Here is a 9978-nt window from a genome sequence, read left to right on the forward strand (position 1 = left end):
AGAAGTTACAGGTAGGAAACCAATAAAGAAAATATCTTTATAGAAATCACCTATATGGGGCTGACAAGATGGTTGTTCAGTGAGCAAAGGTGCTTGCTGCCAAGCCTGACAACTTAAGTTCAATTCCTGAAACCTACATGGTGGAAGGGGAAAACCAGTTTCGACACACTATTCTCTGATCTCCACACTTGTGTATGTGTGTGTGTGTGTGTGTGTGTGTACACATCAAGCTGTTCCTCAGGCATAGGGGGCAGGAACAAACATTCCAGGAGTTGAGTTCAGGGTGTTTGTCCTCTTCATATGGCAGCCACAGAACTGTGACTCATGAGTGTCTGTGGGACACTACAGTGAGCATATCAGAGACATCACATCAGTAAAGGCCAAAGTAAAAGACCAAGTGTCTGATGGGAGCTGGAAGTGTTTGGGTGAAAAGACGATGTTAGAAGAACAGAAAAGGATCAGGTGTGGTAGGTTTTGCAGGACATGCCAAGGGTTTTTAAATTATGGGGCTGGAGCAGGGGTTACTTGAACAGTTTCAAGCATATGGTCATATTGGCATTTTGGAAGATCATTCTGTGTGTACTGTAAAAGGTAGTCAACCCAGAGGCAGAGAGAGCAACAGGAGTCTCTGGACGTGATTCCCAGGAAATCTGTGTTAAAATTGGATTCTTACCAATGAGCAGCTGTTTCTCCCACCCCCGGCATAGTTTCTGTGGAAACCCCAAAAGGGTTCTCAGTGGTATTAGGTAGAAACCTGTTCTCCTCCTCCCAGACTTGGGAGCCCAACTTGCTATGTGCTGAGTGTGATGGAGAAGTGCGTGGGATCTTACATGGCTCTGAGGAGAGAATGGGGTAAGCTAACTGCATTATTGCCAGTCCTGGCTATGGGGATAACACAAAACCCCAAAGCCAGTGCCTGGACAAAATGAGAAACAGATGACATTTCTGACTGCAAAAGTTGTTTTTTCCTTCTGGACAGACAACATCCTTTCCCTCCATAGAATTAGAAGCTGTTCTTCCTATTCAAATGGCCTCAGAGGTCTCCCTTATCCGATCACCTGCACACTTAATATTTGTAACACTTCCTGAGGCCAATCTAGCTTACAAATTCTTTTCCTGCTGTGTGAGGTAAGCAAAGTCTGGTTCACAAAATTTGCAGGAGACAGAAAGTGAAGGGGACAATAACTGATGGTAATAACAATACAGAAATCTAGCCGGAAGGAAGATGGTCTAACATTAATACATACCAGACAATTAGATCTCTCTCTCTCTCTCTCTCTCTCCCTCTCTCTCTCTCTCTCTGTGCATGTGTATGTGTGTGTGTGTGTGTGTGTGTGTGTGTGTGTGTGCGCGTGTGTGCGTGTGTGCGCGCATGTGTGTGTTTAATTTTAACAAAGGTGGGGAAAGTATTGCTATGCACAGGTGTTTTGCAATTCATTGTCTAGATAAACAACTGACTCATGGCGCTGTTTCTCTTTCATGGAAAACAAACAACCAAGCCAGAACCTAAAGACGTACTCTCTAACCTAATGCGTCTTGTTATCACTTTCCCTAAAGATCCCCAGTGATCTAGAAAGAGAAAAGAGAAAGAAAGAAGAAAAAATAAATAAAACCCACAAAAATACTAGTTTTGTCTTACGTGGTTTAAAACCTCTATGGGAGGAAGACCCAATAGGCTGCCTAAGTTACATACTGGGTGGTGAATATGTAACTGCAGTGTGTTCCTCCTTGATGAGTGGCTTTGCCACCATCACCAAAGGGTGTGAAATGATACGACTCTCGAGAATAGAAACACAAAGCGGGCCATATCCAGAACTTTATACTGTCTAATAGTCTAACTGAAGAATTAAAAAAGAGCCAAAAGTGAATTTAATTCTGTACTTTTAACCCAGTGCATTAAAATGATCATCTCAATATGTCTAAACATAAAAATTATTTATTATTAATGCATTAATTATTTATTTTTCACATTATGCCTTATGACTTATAGCACATCTCAGTTAAGGCTAGCCACAATTTAGGGACTCGTGTGACCAGTGGCTGCCATACTGGAGAACACAGCTCTAGAGTTTCTTGGGCAATGGGACATCTTCACAATGTCCTTAGCCATATCCTCAAGAACCAATTTGCTTATCTATGGCTGTTTTCAGCAAGGGCACACACTGCTCTCATGAGGCAAGGGCAAAACAAGATGAAAAGAAAAGACGAAGAGGTTCTGAGCCCAGTCAATCCAATCCCCAGGGCTGTGCAAGCATCTACTTTGGATCAACCTGTTGAGGACCTGTTGTCACTAATGCCACTGAGCCAGCATTATGGGAGAGGGGGAGGGGAGGTTGCAACAGAGCAGATGGGCCCCACTAGTGGATCTCAGGTACCTTTCATGTCTGGTTCTCAGAACCTGTATAGTTCATGTTCCCTAGTGTTTCCAATAATGACAATAAGAAGAATAAACATCACAGGCGACATTAGTGCTAGAAGAGGTCTCAGAGGGCCTTTGCACAGCCTTCTGCTGTTCACAGCTGAGGACCATGAGCTCCAGAATGTCAAAAACTTTTAGGGTGTCCAGAGGTGAATAGAGGCCAAATCTTTCTATGCTTTGAGAATTCTAGGCTGACATTTATTCACTTGTACAACAGCTGATGTTCTCTAGAACTACCAAGGCTCAGGGTATTCCAGAAAAGAAAACTCAGTTGTCAGTGCAGATTAGGCTAACACACCTGGAAATGTGAAGAGACGGCCTCAGGATAAAAGCAGATGGATTTCTAGCATCCTCAGAGATTCATCTCACTGATCTTAGTGAACCTGGAGACAACTGGATGTTTTGTGAGACCCAGAGACATGGGTGCTCTATGTGAGCATATGGACACTGGAAAGCCTGAGTGAAATGCCCCTTCTCCAAATGTAATGCTGGCCTGAGCTCTCTGGCCAAATGCAGGACCATACTCTCTGAAACATGATATAAGCGGTCCTTTTAAAGTAGCCATGTTAGACTGGAGAGGTGGCTCAGTCGTTAAAGGCTAGGCTCACAACCAAAAGCATAAAGTAGCCATGTAGAAAAAGTTTCAAAAACCTGAAACCTGGAGATATTGTCTTTTGGGAGAGAAAAATGAAGGATGACTTGCCTTCAGTGGAAGTCAGTAGGACTTTGCCAGAATCACTTCTAGGAAGTGGAAGCTTCAGATTCCTTCTCCAAGATGAACCTCAGTGCTGAGGACCACCAAACACCTCTAAGTGATGGAAACAGCATCCCAGCCATTGGGCTTGGCACCTACTCAGATCTTAAACCTACTCCTGTGGAGACCTTGTATCTGTAAAAAGTAGTCATTGACACACTGGTGGAGATGACCTTTACCACAACAAGCACAAAGTTGGTGAGGACATCAGAGAATTTAGCAGAAGGGAAGGGAAAGAGGGAAAAGATTTTCTGCTGGAGAAAGATACGAGTTACAAATCAAATCACAGAGATTGTCTGCCCATCCCTGCAGAAGATGTTGGGGACCCTCAAGCTAGGTTATATAGATCTTTACATCGCTGAACTACCCATGGCCTTTAAGCCAGAAAGGATTTTATCTTAGAGATGAAAATGACAAATGGTTATATCACAAGTAATATCTGTGCACTAGAAGATTGCAGAGGTGCTGGCTTGGTGAAATTCCTCACAGTGTCCCATTTTAACTGCAGGCTCCTGGAGCTCATCTTGAATAAATGTACAAAGCAGTTACCAACCAAGTTGAACATCACCCATGTATCACCCAACTGAAGCACTTGAAATCTTGCCAACAGCACGACACTGTTGTTGTTGCAGACAGCCCTCTGGGGACCTGTAGGAACCAAACATGTACCTTCTCCATCTTTGTTAAAGGGCATACTTCTAAATATACTTGGGAGAAAGTACAGTAGGATGGCAGCTCATGTTGGGTTGCATGTTAATATCTAACAAGGGATGGCTGTAATTCCCAAAAGCTTCAGTCCTGATTAAAGGGATTAAAGAAAATGTTCAGATCTTTGTTTTTTTTTTTTTTTTTTTTTCAGTGAAGATGAGAAGCCTTTAATAAAAATGTCCTCTTTGTGGAACTGCTCATATGGGCTATCATCCTAAACACTAAATTAAAGATAAGTTCTGACTGTGGAAAGACCTTCCATAAACTCTTCCCTCTCATTCACAACCATGGGCTGGGTAATTCCCCCAGATGTGAATGTGAACAGGGTTTTGCTATCTTCCAGTGAAGTTGCCATGGGACACATTATGCTTAATGTTCATGTAGTATGACTTTGACTAAGTTTTAATTAAGAAAAAAAATCTGTGTGAATAGAATTTTTCAAATGCCTTGCTGTTGCTCTTAGATCAATGTTTCCTGGGTTGTTGATGGAAAAAAATTAAACTTTACTCCAAAGGTGGCATATGAAGACAAATAACTCACAAAGCTGCCTATCATAGGAAGTCTGAGTTGTTCAGCATTTGATAGGTCAGGAAAAACATTGGAAGCTGGAATGTTGTAAGCTCTGGCCATGGCCTTGACCTTCAATGGCTCTGTCTTTTAGTTACAAGATGGGTACAATGAAGACAGAAATCCCAATGTGACTATCAAAAGGGAAGTGATTATACCTTGAGTAGAGAAAAAATTGGAAGTCTAGAAATATCTTAAAGACTAACACATAGTAGATTGGGCTGGGGCTGAAAGTCCATGCTGAGTGCTTTATTAGCATGAGTCAAAGCCACAATAATGTTGTTTTTATTATTTGTTTCCATGCAGTTCATGTGTGTCTAGGATGGAAGATTACTGACTCTTTCTTATATCCTTTTTATCTGGGAGAGATGGGGCTTGAGACAGGGTCTCATGTAGTTCAGACTGTCCAGATTCTACTGGTATTCAACTCTGAACTCCTGGTCTCTCTTACCTTCTTAAGGACCTGAACTTCCACAGAACTTGTAAGCCATATATGTACTCTCCTAAAATCAGTTTTCTACATATTAATTAAGGAAACCATTCTGTGAGGTGGCTAGAAACAAGCAACATATACAAATTAAACCTTGTACCATAAAATGGTATACAGAGGTACTCTAAATGAATAATTTTTTTCTTTTTTAAAATTGAAATACAATTAAATCATTTCCCCTTCCCTTTTCTCCTTCCAACCCATCCCATGTCCCTCTCACTGTGCTATCTCTCAAATTTTTAACTGTTGGCCTCTTTTCCTTCAATTGTTGAATATGTATCACATATACATATACATATACACACTTATATACTGTTACTTGTATGTGTATGATTTCAAGACTGATCACTTGGTATTGAATAACCAATTGGAGGACTTCCTGGGGAAGATTATTTCTCTTACTTTCAGTATTTCTTTGTCTAGAATTGATGCCCCACAAAATTTCTTTCTTTCATGTTATCATGCCTGTGGTGTCATCCTTGTTTATGTCCTGTGTATGCAGCCATGTTGTTAGCACTTCATGGGGATAGCTTCCCTAACATTTCTAGGAGACACAACTTCACACCAGCTATCATATTCCTCTGGCTCTTACAATCTTTCTGACCCCTCTTTCATGATGTTCCCTGAGCCTTCAATGCAGGAGATGTGCTATAGATAGGTGAGGGGAGGGTGGGTACGCCATGGTCACTTGTTCTCTGCATTTTGACATCATTGTCTCTGTCCTTTGCAAAGAAAAGTTTCTTTACTAAGGAGTGAAAGCTGCACTGACCTGTGGCTATAAGACTAAATACTTCAAATGCAGTTAGAAATTATGCTGATTTAGTGAAGTGATGATTACAGGTTTCTCTCCAAGATTCATGGCTTCATTAGCCCCAGGTATCTGGCTATAGATAGATAGATAGATAGATAGAGATGGCAAGTTATATCTGATTAAATGAAAAGGCATGTATTAATGGTATAAGTTAGTTTAAATTGGATGATCATGTTGGTTGATGAACTACCACTTCCTCTAATTAAGAGGCCTCTCTTGTTCAAATCGAACCTTTATCAATTTTGATGGTACTCACAGCTTATCTTCTCCTGCAGAAACAAAAGCAAAACCTCATCCCCAATGTAACACATATCCTGGTTTCCATTCTGAGGTCAGCACATCCTTGAAGTATATAGGCTGATTTAATTCTGTAGTTTTTTTCTATAATGTCTCTCTTCAGCTGTTGTTCCTTTCTCATTAGCATTGAGAATTCAAAGTTAATAGAGCACTATGCAGTCTATTTCTGGGAGTTTTTGTTACCCCTTTCTGTTTATTTATCATGTCCTTTAGAGTTCTGTTTGATCTTTCTATAACTGCTTGGCCTGTAGGATTATGTGATATACCTGTAATATGCTTTATATTGTAATAAGCAAAAAACTGTTTCATTTTAACAGAGACATATGCTGGAGCATTGTCAGTTTTAATTTGTGCAGGTATACCCATGCTGGCTATAACTTCTAGCCAATGAGTGATTACAGAATCAGCTTTTTCAGAACTCAAAGCAGTTGCCCATTGAAATCCTGAATAAGTATCAATGGTATGGTGTACATATTTCAATTTTCCAAATTCTGCAAAGTGAAACACATCCATCTACCAGATTTCATTCCTCTGAGTACCCTTTGGGTTACATCCTGCTGGTAATGGCATCTGATTGTAGAAAGAACAAGTAAGACATTTCTTTACAATTTCCTTGGCTTGTTGCCAGGTTATGGAAAAATCCTTTTTTAAACCTTTACTATTGACATGATTTTTTTTTAAATGAAATTCTGAGGCCTCCAGCACATTTCCTATCAATAGTTTATCAATCTCATCATTACCTTGTGCTAGAGGGCCTGGCAGACCAGTATGGGATAGCATGTGAGTTATATATAAAGGATGACTCCTTTTCCTGATTGTATCTTGTAATTGAATAAATAGTGAAGTTAATTCTGAAGCATCAGGGATAAATTCTGCAGTCTCAATATGTAATACCACTCTTTCAGCATACTGAGAGTCACTAACTATGTTGAGAGGTTCTGAAAAATCCATTAATACCAACAGAATAGCATACAATTCCGATTTTTGAAGTGAATCATAAGGACTTTGAACCACTTTACTTAAATTTTCTGATTTGTTACCTGCCTTTCCTTGTTTGTTGGCATCTGTATAAAATGTATGAACTCCAGATATGGGTTTTTCCTATACAATTAGAGGCAAGATCCAATCAGCTCACTTTAAAAGATCAATTCTATTGCTTTTGGGATATCTGCTGTTACTTTCTCCCAAAAAATTACTGCAAGCTCTTTGCCAATGTTCACTTTCTGTCCATAATTTTTAAATGTCCTCTTTGGTTAAAGGCACAACAGTTTCTGCTGGGTCTATTCCTGCTAATTGACGAAGTCTCAATTTTCCTTTCAAAATTAAATCATAGATTTTTTCCACATAAGTTTTAAATTTTTTATTTGGTAAAAAATATTCATTCCAATATAATATCTTCTCTCTGCATTAATATTCCTGTAGGAGAATGCCTAGAAGGTAAAATAATCAAAATGCAATCCAGCTTTGGATCGATACGATCCATGTGTCCTTCATGTACTTTCTTTTCTACCAAGGCCAATTCTTTCTCAGCTTCAGATGATAATTCTCTTGGACTATTTAAGTCCTTGTCACCTTCTAAGGTTTTGAACAAATTATTCAGTTCATCATTTTTTACTACAACAATAGTTTGTAGATGAGAAATGTCTCCAAATAATCTTTTGAAAGCCATTAAGAGTCTTTAGTCAATCTCTCCTAATTTGCACCTTTTGAGGTCTAATTTTTTGTAGCTCTATTTTATATCCTAAATAATTAATAGAATCTCCTCTTTATATCTTTTCAGGAGCAATTTGTAATCCCCAGCAAGGCAAAATTTTCTTTACTTCTTCAAACATTCTTTCTAAAGTATCTGCATTTGAGTCAGCTAGTAAAATATCATCCATATAATGATAAATTATAGATTTAGGAAATTTTTTACATATCACTTCCAATGGCTGTTGTACAAAATATTGGCACAAGGTTGGGCTATTTAACATTCCCTGTGGGAGGACCCTCCATTGAAATCTTTTAACAAGAGAATTTTAAGTAGGCACTGTGAAAGCAAATCTTTCTCTGTCTTTTTCTTGTAAGGGTATTGAAAAGAAACAGTCTTTTAAATCAAAAACTATAAGAGGCCATCCCTTAGGTAACAGAGTAGGCAAAGGAATTCCAGATTGTAGAGAGCCCATTGGCTGAATTATTTTGTTAATTGCTCTAAGGTCTGTCACCATTCTCCATTTACCAGATTTCTTTTTAAAAACAAATACAGGAGAATTCCAAAGGCTGGTTGATTCTTCAATATGCTGAACATTTAACTGTTGTTCTACCAGCTCTTCTAAAGCCTGGAGTTTCTCTGTTGTTAAAGACCATTGATGAACCCATACAGGTTTGTCTGTTAACCATTTTAAAGGTATAGCTGTTGGTGTCTTTGGAAGATCATCAGTTTTTGTGCCCTGTTCCTGTATAATATGGATGGCTGGTAACCATTCATTAGAATAATACCTTCTAATATTTCTCTCAGAAACATGTGCTAGTTTATGTATGATTTGTTTCTGAGGTTGGAGGGATGTTAATCTGAGTAGTCCATTGTTGCAACAGGTCTTGACCTGTTCATAACTATGTTAGCCACATATGGTTTTAATTTACCTCTCTGTCCTTCTGGACCTGTACATTCGAGCCAACTTGCACTCTGTTTCACTTGAGATAATGTTCCAATTCCTAACAGTTGAACGTTTACCTCCTGAAGAGGTCAAGTTGGATGCCAAAATTCTGGTGCAATTATGGTCACGTCAGCTCCTGTGTCTACCAGACCAGACAATAAAACACCATTTATTTTTATTGTTAATTTTGGTCTTTGTTCATTTATAGAAGTTTGCCAAAAATTTTTCTTTATGGTTTCTCCTGAATTTTCTGTTTTCTCTTTCTCAGTTGTTCCATTACTTGGAATACCCTGGTTTATTCCAATAGGCATTTGGTTATTTAATTGCTCTGAGAAGGGGTCTCCTCTATGATTGCAGGAAAGGTCTGAACTGGATTCACTGTAGGGCCTGCCTGAGGCCCCTCTGGGAGTTTCCTGAAGACTGAGGAAAAGTATTACCTTGTCTGTCCCTTGTTGATCTACATTTGTTGGTCCAGTGTTTTCCCTTGCCACACCTTCTACATACTCCAGAAGGAAGGGGCATTCTGTTGCCATTGTTCCTTGAAGAAACATTGTTTCTAGAAGTGCCCTGTTTACAGTCCTTTTTCAAATGTCCTTGTTTTCCACATCCAAAACATCTGACATTCCTCAAACCTCTTGAAATTGCTTCTCCTATCCACATATTATCATGGTCATGAGCCTCAACATTAACTGTGTCTCTAATCCAATCTTCCAAGGGTGCAGATCTTGCCTTTAATGACCTGATTATTCTCTTGTATGCTGCATTTGCATCCTCAAAAGCCAAAGATTCAATTATTATCTGCCTAGCTTCTAAATTCGGGACCATTCTTTTTACTGCTGAAGTCAGTCTTTGTAAGAAATCTGTGAAAGATTCATTTGGGCCCTGTATAACCTTTGTAAATGATTCAGTTTTCTTTCCTTGTTCCTCAACTCTGTCCCATGCATTCAAGGCTGCCATTAGACATAGAATTAGGGTTTGGATGTCATATAAACATTGTGTTTGTGCTGCAGCATATTGGCCTTCTCCAACAAGCTGATCCTGGAAGACTTGTATACCTTTATCCCTACATTTTTTGCTATGTTTTTAGCTTCCTCTTTGAACCACATTTGCCACTGGAGCTGTTGTCCAGGTTCCAGAACAGCCTGTCCCAGCTCCTGCCAGTCCTGTGGTGTAATCCTATTATAAGTTGACCAGGAGTTTAACATTTGCTTTACATATGGGGAATGCATGCTATAAGATACTATTGCCTCCTTAAACCTTTGTAAGTCTAACATTTCAACTGGAGTCCAAATATTT

General features: G+C 39.2%; 1 pseudogene; it reads left to right on the top strand.

The window, feature by feature from the left end:
- Positions 1–3194: 3194 nt before the first annotated feature.
- LOC118586853 lies at positions 3195–4106 on the top strand (annotated as a pseudogene).
- Positions 4107–9978: the final 5872 nt, after the last annotated feature.

The sequence above is a fragment of the Onychomys torridus genome, chromosome 7 (assembly GCF_903995425.1).
Source record: "Onychomys torridus chromosome 7, mOncTor1.1, whole genome shotgun sequence".
In the NCBI taxonomy this organism is placed as follows: Eukaryota; Metazoa; Chordata; class Mammalia; order Rodentia; family Cricetidae; genus Onychomys; species Onychomys torridus.